The 12,526-nt window shown below is 44.2% G+C and overlaps 1 pseudogene; it reads right to left on the bottom strand.

Annotated features, from left to right (window-relative positions):
* The window catches only part of LOC147118905 (uncharacterized), a 115,452-nt pseudogene that overhangs the window by 35,602 nt on the left and 67,324 nt on the right, over positions 1-12,526 (bottom strand).

The raw sequence follows: 12,526 nt of genomic DNA, 5'->3' as shown, positions 1-12,526 counted from the left end.
CAGCAATAGCAAAATGGGAGAAATATTTAAAAATTACTTTGCTTCAGTATTTACCAGGGAGACAGATCAGGTGGACATGACATCAGCGATAAGATTAGAAATGATATAACTGCATTTAAAATGAAAAGTGGAGAAATATTAAATAAACTAATCAAACTCAAAGAGGATAACGCCCCTGGTCTAGACAGATTACATCCGCGCATTTTAAAAGAAACTATGAAAGAGATAGCAGAGGTGCTATTATTTAATAATTCATTAGAAAAAGATAGCAGAGGTGCTATTATTTAATAATTCATTAGAAAAATGTGTAGTGCCAGAGGACTGGTGGATAGCTCAAATTATACCTCTATTTAAAAAGAGAGATAGAACATGTCCAGGGAGCTATAGACCAGTCAGCTTAACATCGGTGGTAGGAAAAATAATGGAATCCCTACTAAAGGAGAAAATAGAACATCTAGAAACCAAAAATATTATAATGATTAGTCAGCATGGAATTCAAAAGGGAAGGTCTTGCTTGACCAACCTCATTGAATTTTTTGAAGAGGTAACAGAGAGAGTAGACAAGGGTAATGCAGCAGATGTAATTTATCTAGATTTTCAAAAAGCCTTCAATAAGGTGCCACATAATAGACTAGTGAATAAGGTCAGAGCATGTGGAGTCAGGGGACAAGTAGCAGAATTGATTGCTGGCTGGCTTCAGGGCAGGAAGCAGAGAGTAGGGGTAAAGGGTAGCTATTCACAGTGGCAGAAGGTGGGAAGAGGTGTTCCACAAGGATCAGTGCTGAGATCACTGTTGTTCACAATTTACATTAATGATTTAGACTTTGGAATCAAAAACACAATTTCTAAATTTGCAGATGAGGCCAAATTGGGTGCGATAGTCAATACTGAGGAGGACTGCAACAAATTACAAGAAGACGTTAATAAACTTGAAGAATGGGCCTATAATTGTCAAATGAAATTCAACACAGATAAATGTGAGGTATTACCTTTTGGTAAGAAAAATAAGGAGGTCACAAATTACTTGAAAAATAAGAACCTACATGGGGTAGAGGAGCAAAGGGATCTCGGAGTACAAATACACAAATCACTAAAAGTAATGACACAGGTTAATAAGGCCATGAAAAAGCAAACCAAGCTCTAGGGTTTATTTCTAGAGGTGTCAAATTGAAAAGTAGGTAAGTTATGCTAAACCTGTTTCGAACCTTGGTTAGACCACACTTGGAGTACTGCGTACAGTTCTGGTCGCCATATTATAAAAAGGATATAGAGGCACTGGAGAGGGTGCAGAGAAGATTTACAAGGATGATACCAGAAGTGCGAGGTATACAGATCAGGAAAGGATGAACAGGCTGGGCATCTCTGCTCCAGAAAATAGAAGGCTGTGGGGTGACCAAACAGAGGTCTTTAAAATTATGAAAGGTTTTGATAGAGTGGATACAGAGAGAATGTTTCCACTTGTGGGGAAGAGCATAACTAGGGGCCATCAATATAAGATAGTCACCAAGAAATCCAATAGGGAATTCAGAAGAAACTTCTTTACCTAGAGAGTGGTGAGAATGTGGAACTCGCTACCACAGGGAGTGGTTGAAGCGAATAGTATTGATGCATTTAAGGGGAGGCTGGACAAGCATAGGAGGGAGAAGGGTGTTGTGTCCATGTGTTGATAGAGACACTGAAGACAGGAGTTGGTTTCACAGGTGTTTACTAAACAAAGTCTGGAGGGGAACTAACTGATACAACACAATATACAGGCTTATATAGCCCGAGTGGCCATTACCGGCATTACAGTACACCTGGGGCTCTTAAAGGCACATACACTACAATTCCTCCCCTTTTAGCCAACCAGTACGTAATATTTTAAGTAATCATTAATGACATGTTACAAGAAAAATAATTTACACATTGCTGCAGTTAATTAATTGTAAGTCAGTCTCTCTGGAGGCTTCCTGACTCGGTCCGGATAATGCCTCGGTGGTGTATTAGTTTCTGGTGGTGTTGTAGGTTCTTTTGGCAAGGCTGATTCGGCTTGAATGCCAGTGTCGGGTTCATCGGGTTCCAGTATCAACGGATCGGAGGTAGCTTTGGGTATCTCTACTTCATCATTAGGCGTATAGAGTTGTGGTGTAGGTTGTCCCTTTTCGGATGACTCTATGATTTAGTCAGCATGGCGCCTTATTATGCTTTCTCTGATGTCCACGGTATACATCAGCGGTCCTAGTCGTGTGCAGATAGTTCCAGGCTGCCATTTCTCGGTACGGTAGTCCCGGGCCAAAACTTGTTGACCTATCTGGAAGGTTCTAGTTGGCCTTTCATTCATGCCTTGAAATTGCCGGTTCTCCACGTCCCTTCTGATGTTTGGCTTGATCAAATCCAGCCGGCATCTTAGGCTTCTATTGAAGAACATCATGGCGGGAGTTTGGTTTGTAACCATATGTGTTGCATTCCTGTATGCAAACAAGAAGTTATCCACCTTGTGCTGAAGTTTTATGTCTTCATTACCCATGGCCTTTATGGCCTTCTTGAAGGTCTGGACAAACCTTCCAGCCAATCCATTGGTGGCGGGATGGTATGGGGCGGATGTGTAGTGCTTAACCCCATTGTTTTTTAAGAACTTCCTGAATTCTTCGGACACAAATTGCGGTCCATTATCAGAACAGATCTGTTCCGGCAGCCCATTCCTGGCAAATATGGTCCTTAATACTGTGATGGTTTTTTCCATGGTGGTGGAGGACATCTTTATTACCTCCGGCCACTTGGAGTGTGCATCAACTGCGATTAAGAACATTGAGTCCATAAATGGACCAGCAAAGTCGATGTGTACCCTTTGCCAGGGAGATGAGGGCCACTCCCATGGATGTAGAGGGGCTTGTGGTGGAACGTTTTGAAGCTTCTGGCATCCTAGGCAGCTCTTGGTCATTTCTTCGATGTCTCCATCGATACCTGGCCACCATACAAATGCCCTGGCTAGGTTCTTCATTTTCACTCCACTCAGATGCCCCTCGTGAAGCTCCTTTAGAACTTTATCCTGGAGTTTGGGTGGAATCACCACTCTGGATCCACACATCAAGGTTCCTCGGCACACTGACAGTTGTTCTCTTCTTTGCAAGAATGCTGGCAACAGTGGTTCGCCATGTGCTGGCCATCCCTTCACTGTTAAATCGTAGACTCGTGAGAGAGTCGGGTCATTTCTAGTTTCCCTTTCAATGGCAGAATTTGTTACTGGTCGACATTCGACTATGGTAGAGTGGAAAATCTCCACTAGGTCTACGGTAGGTGCTTCTTTTACCGTTGGCAACGGTAGGCGCGATAACCCATCAGCATTCCCATGCTGTTTTGATCCTTTGTATTCTATGTTGTATTGGTGTGCCCCTAGAAAAAGGGACCACCTCTGTAGCCTTTGCGCTGTCATAATGGGAACACCCTTTTTAGGGTTGAATATGGAGATGAGGGGTTGATGGTCAGTCAACAAGGTAAATTTTTGTCTGTGTGGGTAATGGTTGAATTTCTTCACTCCCCATACCAGGCTGAGTGCTTCCCTGTCGATTTGGGCATAGTTACGCTCAGCTGAGTTCAATGAGCGTGACACAAAAGCTATCGTCCGTTCCGAGCCATCAGGGAATTTATGCGATAATACTGCTCCTACGCCGTAAGGGGATGCATTGCACACCAGTCTGATTGGCAGTGATGGGTTGTAATGAGCCAAAACTTCTTTGGACGTGATTAAGTCTTTGCATTTATGGAAGGCACGTTTACAGTCTTCGCTCCATTTCCAAATTACTCCTGTTTGCAGCAGTTCATTAAGAGGGTGTAGAAGAGTTGATAAGTTCAGTAAAAATTTATGATAGTAATTTATTAATCCCAGGAACGATCTTAATTGTGAAACATTTTCAGGTGCTGGGGCTTTTATGACCGCTTCAATTTTTTCAGGTGACTTATGCAACCCTTCCTTATTCATTATGTGGCCACAATATGATATTTGATTTTGGAAAAATTTGCACTTGGGGCGATTTGCTCGTAGGCCCCGTTCTCTTAGCCTAGTGAGCACCTGCTCCAAATTGGCAAGGTGCTCGTTGTCGTTTTCTCCTGTTACAAGGATGTCGTCTAGGGAGCATTGAGTCCCCGGAATCCCTTGGAGGACTTGCTCCATAGCTCTTTGCCAGATAGCTGGAGTGGATGCTACTCCAAAAACCAGTCAATTGTACTGGTACAGACCTTTGTGTGTATTTATCGTGAGATATTTTTTAGAGGCCTCTTCAACCTCCATCTGTAGATATGCTTGTGCCAAGTCAATTTTGGTGAAACGTTTCCCTCCGGATAGTGAGGCGAAAATATCTTCTATCCTCGGAAGAGGATACTGTACCGTGTGAAGGACCGGGTTTACAGTCACCTTGAAGTCTCCACAGATGCAAATTTTTCTCTGTTCTTCAGATTTATCATTATTCAATGCTTTCTTCATGACTGGGACGATGGGTGTTGCCCACTCGCTCCAAATCTATTTTGGATAATGCGCCTGCTTTTTCCAAATTCTCCAGCTCTGCCTGGACTGCTGGACGAATTGCGTATGGCACCGGTCTTGCTTTAAAAAACTTGGGAATTGCTGCATCTTCTACTTTTATTGAGGCGGTGATGCCTTTCAAGGTTCCTAGTTTCTTTTGAAACACTTCTTCGGCGTTGGCCAAGATGTCTTTTAATCGTTCAGGTATGACGTCATCATCGTTTTTTTTCTTACTGGTCACCGTCAGTGCCTGAATGGAGTGCCAGTCTAAACATATTTTCCTGATCCATTCATGTCCCAACAGCGGTGGACCACCATCTTGTAGGATGTATAAATACAACTTTTGTATTTCCTTGCTATTGTATACAACAGGCACCTTTATTTTTCCTTTGGGTATACTTTCTGCCCCGTATATGTTTTCAAGATAATGGATGTGTCTTTTAAAGGTATATGCGGAAATAGCCACTCGTAATCCTGTCGATTTATGATGGTCAGAGTTGATCCTGTATCTAGCTCCATTTTAACTGGGGACCCTGCTATCGTGAGGGTAACCCAAATGGTCTGGTAATCATCTTTGGCAATTACATTATGTAATTTGAGACAGCTTAGTCTCTTGTTTTCGGAGTCGCTATCGCTCTTCTGGTCTTCGGAGCTACTGTCCGTCATCATTTGTACCTTTCTGTACTTTTCTTTATTGATTTTTTTTTTCCTGTCCGTGGATTTTTTTGTCCAGATCGGCATACCCGTGCAATGTGTCCAATCTTTCCGCATTGCCTGCATGCTTTGTCCTTGAACCAGCAGTCCCTCTGGTCATGGGTGGATCTGCCGCAGCGATAACATCTCTCGAAACCCTGTGTCATTTCATGGGTGCCGAAGACCTGTGTCTTTTGTTGTATCTCTGCAGCTCCTCTTGCAGCCGCTTCGTATGATACAGCCATACTGAAAGCCTTGTCCAGTGTTAAATCTTTTTCAGAAAGCAGCCTTTTCTGTGTTCCTTCATTTAGGAGACCACAGACGAATTTGTCTTGAAGATAATCTGCTAGTCCTGCCCCGAATTGACAGTGTTTTGATAGCTTTCTTAATTCGGTGAGGTAATCAGCGTTACTTTCATTCTTGTGTTGATTTCTCTTGAAGAATTTGAATCGTTCTGCTATCAGCAGCGGTGTTGGGTTTAAGTGCTCCTGTAGGGTATCAACAATTTCTTTAAAATTCTTGTCCTTTGGTTTGGCTGGAGTGATTACATTTCGTAACAGCCTGTATGTCTTTGCGCCCATTAGATTTAGCAGTACTGAAGCTTTTTTTTCATCTTCTATTCCATTTGCGGTGCAATATACCTCCACTCTTTCCACATATGTGGTCCAATCCTCTATCTCGTTATCAAAAGCATCAATATTGCCAGACTTAGGCATCCTAGAAAAAAAATGGCGCTTCCCGCGCTTCTCTTTCTTTTCTGCAGAAAAGATATGGCACTTCCCGTGCTTCCCCGCCGCTGCTGCCGATGACAACGCTGTTTCCCGCGGTTTCCGTTCTTTTTATTTATTTATTTACAGTTGGAGACTCGTTCCCGCTGGACTCTCTCTCTAGGTCTGAACGCCGACCTGCTTGCAGTGCCCGCCGTCTCCCGAGTGCTCCCTCCCCGTCTGTTACTGCTTGCCTCCGCCTTCGCTGCTTGGCCTAGCTGCAGAGCCAGCCGCTGGAGCCCCAGCCCGACGCCCAGGAAGGATTATTGCAGTACCTGCCACCAGCTTGGCTAGCTGGTGAAACCATAGCTTTGTCTTTTTCTTGATTTTTCTTCAACTTTGGACGCCAGAGGAATCGATATCCTTGAGGTGCTGCCGAATTGCAGGTAAGTCCGTTTCCAATTCGTCGCCACTGTTGTGTCCGTGTGTTGATAGAGACACTGAAGACAGGAGTTGGTTTCACAGGTGTTTACTAAGCAAAGTCTGGAGGGGAGCTAACTGATACAACACAATATACAGGCTTATATAGCCCGAGTGGCCATTACCGGCATTACAGTACACCTGGGGCTCTTAAAGGCACATACACTACAAAGGGAATAGAGGGTGATAGATTTAGATGAGGAAAGATTGGAGGAGGCTCGAGTGAAGCATAAACCTGGGCATGGACTGGTTGGGCCGAATGGCTTGCTTCTCTGCTGTGTATTCTATGTAATTTTTAAAAGATGGACCTACTAGATGTCCAAGTCTGACAGGACAGAAAATTCAGTTATATATCAAAAGTCCACTTCAATCACCCTGGGCAGATTTCCATTGTAAAGGATGTGATAACACAACACTTAGAAAATATCAACGGGATTAGACAAAGTCAACATGGATTTATGAAAGGGAAATCGTGTTTGACAAACCTACTGGAGTTTTTTGAGGATGTAACTGGTAGAATAGATAAGGGAGATCCCGTGGATGTGGTTAATTTGGATTTTCAGAAGGCCTTCGATAAGGTCCCACATAAGAGATTAGCATGCAAAATTAAAGCACATGGGATTGGGGGTATATACTGGCATGGATTGAAAAGTTTTTTTTAAATTTGTCATGGGATCTGGGTGTCGCCAGCAAGGCCAGCATTTATTGCCCATCCTTAATTGCCCTCGAGAAGGTGGTGGTGAGTCGCCATTTCTGAGGGCAGTTAAGAGTCAACCACATTGCTGTGGGTTTGGAGTCACCAATAGGCCAGACCGGGTAAGGACGGTAGATTTCCTTCCCTAAATGACATCAGTGAACCAGATGGGTTTTTACGACAATCCAGTCATTTCATGGTCACCATTACTGATATTAGCTTTTTATTCCAGATTTTATTGAATTAACTGAATTTAAATTCCCCAGCTGCCGTGGTGGGATTTGAATGCACGTCTACGGATCATTAGGAAGGCAAAAATGGTATGTTGGCCTTCATTGCAAGAGGATTTGAGTACAGGAGCAAAGATGTCTTACTACAGTTATACAGGGCCTTGGTGAGACCACACCTGGAGTACTGTGTACAGTTCTGGTCTCCTTACCTAAGGAAGGATATACTTGCCATAGAGGGAGTGCAGCGAAGGTTCACCAGACTGATTCCTGGGATGGCAGGACTGTCGTATGAGGAGAGATTGGGTCGACTAGGCCTGTATTCACTAGAGTTTAGAAGAATGAGAGGGGATCTCATTTAAACGTGTAAAATTCTGAGGAGAAATTTCTTCACCCAGAGGGTGGTGAACCTGTGGAATTCTCTACCACAGCAGGCTGTGGAGGCCAAGTCACTGAATATATTTAAGAAGGAGATAGATAGATTTCTAGACACATAGAAACATAGAAGATAGGAGCAGGAGTAGGCCATTCGGCCGTTCGAGCCTGCTCCGCCATTCAATGAGATCATGGCTGATCATCCAATTTCAGTACCCTGTCCCTGCCCTCTCCCCATATCCCTTGATCCCTTTAGCCTCAAGAAATATATCCAACTCTTTCTTGAATATATTTAATGAACTGGCCTCCACCGCCCTCTGTGGCAGAGAATTCCACAGGTGCACCACTCTCTGGGTGAAGAAATTCCTCCTCATTTCAGTCCTAAATGGCTTACCCCTTATCCTTAGACTGTGACCCCTGGTTCTGGACTCCCCGGCCATCAGAGACATCCTTCCTGCATCTAGTCTGTCCAGACCTCACAGAATTTTATAGGTTTCGATGAGATCCCCTCTCAATCTTCTAAACTCCAGTGAGTATAAGCCCAATCAACACAATCTCTCCTCATACGTCATTCCTGCCATCCCAGGTATCAGTCTGGTGAATCTTCGCTGCACTCCCTCCATGGCAAGAACATCCTTCCTCAGGTAAGGTGACCAAAACTGCACACAATACTCAAGGTGCGGTCTCACCAAGGCCCTGTGCAACTGCAGCAAGACATCCTTGTTCCTGTACTCGAACCCTCTTGCTACGAAGGCCAACATACCATTGGCCTTCTTAACCGCCTGCTGCACCTGCATACTTACCTTCAGCGACTGGTGCACAACAACACCCAGGTCTCTTTGCACTTCCCCTTCTCTCAATCTATTGCCATTCAAATAATAATCTGCCTTCCTGTTTTTGCCACCAAAGTGGATAACCTCACATTTATCCACATTATAGTACATTTGCCATGTTTCTGCCCAATCACCCAACCTGTCCAAATCGTATTGGAGTTTCACGACATCCTCCTCACAGCTTACTCTCCCACCCAGCTTTGTGTCGTCTGCAAATTTGGAGATATTATATCCAATTCCCTCATCCAGATCATTAATATATATTGTGAACAACTGGGGTCCTAGGACCGATCCTTGCGGTACCCCACTAGTCACTGCCTGCCACTCGGAAAATGACCCGTTTATTCCAACTCTTTGCTTTCTGTCCGCCAACCAGTTCTCTATCCAAGTCAATACCTTGCCCCCAATCCCATGTGCCTTAATTTTGCACGCTAATCTCTTATGTGGGACCTTATCGAAAGCCTTCTGAAAGTCCAAATACACCACATCCACTGGTTCTCCCTTATCTATTTTACCAGTTACATCCTCAAAAAATTCCAGTAGATTAGTCAAGCATGATTTACCTTTTGTAAATCCATGTTGACTTTGTCCGATCCTGTCACTGCTTTCCAAGTGCTCTGCTATTACATCTTTTATAATAGACTCTAGCATTTTCCCCACTACCGATGTCAGGCTTACCGGTCTATAATTCCCCGCTTTTTCTCTACCACCTTTTTTGAATAGTGGGGTAACATTAGCTACCCTCCAATCCATGGGTACCGTTCCATAGTCTATCGAGTTCTGGAAGATGACCAGCAATGCATCTACTATCTCTAGGGCTACTTCCTTAAATACCCTGGGATGTAGATCATCAGGCCCTGGGGATTTATCGGCCTTCAGTCCCATCAATTTTCCTAACACCATTTCCCTACAAATACTGATTTCTTTCAGTTCCTCCCTATCATCAGACCCTATGTTCCCCGGCATCTCTGGGAGGTTATTTGTGTCCTCCTTTGTGAAGACAGAACCAAAGTATGTATTTAGTTGGTCTGCCATTTCCTTGTTTCCCATTATAAATTCCCCTGATTCTGACTGTAAGGGACCTACGCTTGACTTCACCAATCTTTTTCTCTTCACATATCTATAAAAGCTTTTAAAGTCAGTTTTGATGTTCCCTGCTAGCTTACTCTCATATTCTATTTTCCCTTTCTTAATTAATCCCTTTGTCCTCTGTTGACTCCTAAACTGTTCCAAATCCTCAGGATTATTGCTTTTTCTAGCCAATTTATATGTCCTCTCCTTGGATCTTATGCTATCCCTAATTTCCCTTGTTAGCCACGGTTGAGTCACCTTTTTTGTTTTATTGTTATGCCAAACTGGGATGAACAAATTCTGTAGCTCATCCATTCGGTCTTTGAATGTTTGCCATTGCCTATCCACTGTCAACCCTTTGAGTGCCATTCCCCAATCAATCATACCCAACTCGCTCCTCAGACCATCGTAGTTTCCTTTATTTAAATTGAGGACCCTTGTCTCTGAGTCAACTACTTCATTCTCCATTAAGATGAAGAATTTGATCATATTATGATCGCTCAGACCCAAGGGGCCTCGTACAACAAGATTGCTAATTAATCCTTTCTCGTTACATAATACCCAGTCTAAGATGGCCTGATCTCTGGTTGGTTCCTCGACATATTGGTCCAGGAAACCATCCCGTAAACACTCCAGGAATTCCTCCTCCACAGTATTGTTACTAATTTGGTTGGCCCAATCTATATGTAGATTAAAGTCACCCATGATGACTGCTGTGCCCTTATTGCACGCTTCTTTAATTTCCCTTTTAATGCCATCCCCAACCTCCGCCTTACTGTTTGGAGGTCTATATACCACTCCCACTAATGTTTTTTTCCCCTTAGTATTTCTCAATTCTACCCATACAGATTCCACATCATCAGAGCTAATATCCTTCATTACAATTGTATTAATCCCTTCTTTAACCAGTAATGCTACCCCACCTCCCTTTCCTTTTTGCCTATCTTTCCTGAATATCGAATACCCCTGGATGTTGAGTTCCCAGTCTTGGCCATCCTTGAGCCATGTTTCCGTAATCCCAACCAAATCATATTCATTTACCTCTATTTGCACAGCCAATTCATCTGAAGCATCATTTCCCCCCCTTTGTATTCCAGCCCCTCGAGATAAAGGACAACATTCCATTACCATTGTCATTACTTTCTGTATCTGTGCCCTGGCTTTTAGTGATTTGTGTACATCGACACCCAAATCCCTCTGCTCCTCCACAGTTCCCAGTCTCTCACACTCGGATTTATCTTTCTTGCACTTAATCTACATACATCCCTGTGTAACTTCCTGCTCCCATCTACATATCTCACTGTGCCTCCTAATTGAACATCATCTGGAAACTTGGATATAAAACTCTCTCTTCCTCCATCCCAGTCAATGGTGTATATGGTGAAAAGCTGAGGCTCCAGTACTGAACCCCAGGGATCACCACTTGTCACATCCTGTCAATCAGAGTACGTTCCCTTTATCCCTACTCTCTGTCTCCTATCTCCCAACCAATTCCCAATCCATGTCACAAGGTGATTTTCAATTTTTTAAGCTTTTATTTTTGCTAATCACCTCTTGTTATGAACCTTATTAAATGCTGTCTGGAAATCCATAGACAACATCCATAGACGCTCCCATGTCTACTTTATTAGACACCTCAAAAATGCTACCAAGTTAGTCAGACATGACCTACTCTTCACAAATCCACATTGACTTCCTTTGATCAGCTCGTACTTGTTCAAGTGCTCAATCATTTTGTCTGGAGCGCTTCAGCTATGAAGAGAGACTGGGCAGGTTGGGTTTGTTTTCCTTGGAGCTGAGGAGGCTGAGGGGGGACATGATTGAGGTGTACAAAATTATGAGGGGCATAGATAGGATGGATGCTGAGGAGCTTTTTCCCTTAGTAGAGGGGTCGATAACTAGGGGGCATAGATTCAAGGTAAAGGGCGGGAGGTTTAGAGGGGATTTGAGAAAGAACTTTTTCACCCAGAGGGTGGTTGGAGTCTGGAACTCACTGCCTGAAAGGGTTGTGGAGGCAGAAACCCTCACAACATTTAAGAAGCATTTGGATGTGCACTTGAAATGCCATAGCATACAAGGCTACGGGCCAAATGCTGGAATATGGGATTAGATTAGACAGGGCTTGATGGCCGGCGCGGACACGATGGGCCGAAGGGCCTCTATCCGTGCTGTATTACTCTATGACTCTATGACTCTATGATAGATTCCAGTAACTTCCCCACAACTGACATTAAACTGACAGGTCTGTATTTTCCTGGTTTTTCCCTCCTTCCTTTCCTAACTAATGGACTGACGTTATCAGTTTTCATATCCAAAGGCACAATTCCAGAGTCTCTTCTTCTTAGGCAGTTCTTCAGAACTGAGGATGACGCTTCCACATTAAAAATGAGTTCTCAGGTGACTGATGAGTCCAATACGGGACCTACAGGCTCTGTCACAGGTGGGGCAGACTGTGGTTGAAGGGGCGGGTGGGTGGGGAGCTTGGGTTGACGTGCGCTCCTTGTGCTGCCTGCGCTTGTCTTCTGCTTGCTCCCGGCAAAGAGACTCGAGGTGTTTGGCACCTTCCCGGATGCTTCTCCTCCACTTTGTGCGGTCTTGGGCCAGGGATTCCCAGGTGTCCTGGAGATGTTACACTTTTTCAAGGAGGCTTTGAGGGTGTCCTTGAAGCGTTTCCTCTGCCCACCTGGGGCTCTCTTGCCGTGCCTGAGCTCCGAGTAGAGCGCTTGTTTTGGGAGTCTCGTATCGGGCATGTGGACAATGTGACCCGTCCATCGGAGCCGATTGAGCATGGCCAGAGCTTCGATGCTGGGGATGTTGGCCTGAGCAAGAACACTGACGTTGGTGCGCCTATCCTGCCAATGGATTTGCAGGATCTTGCGGAGGCAGCGTTGGTGGTACCTCTCCAGTGCTTTGAGGTGCCTGCTGTACATGGTCCATGTCTCTGAGGC

Source organism: Somniosus microcephalus, chromosome 4, assembly GCF_052327205.1.
Source record: "Somniosus microcephalus isolate GS21.2 chromosome 4, FLI_Smic_1.0, whole genome shotgun sequence".
Classification (NCBI taxonomy): domain Eukaryota; kingdom Metazoa; phylum Chordata; class Chondrichthyes; order Squaliformes; family Somniosidae; genus Somniosus; species Somniosus microcephalus.
Note: the sequence above shows the minus strand (reverse complement) of the source record. Positions and strands in the feature narration are given on the sequence as shown.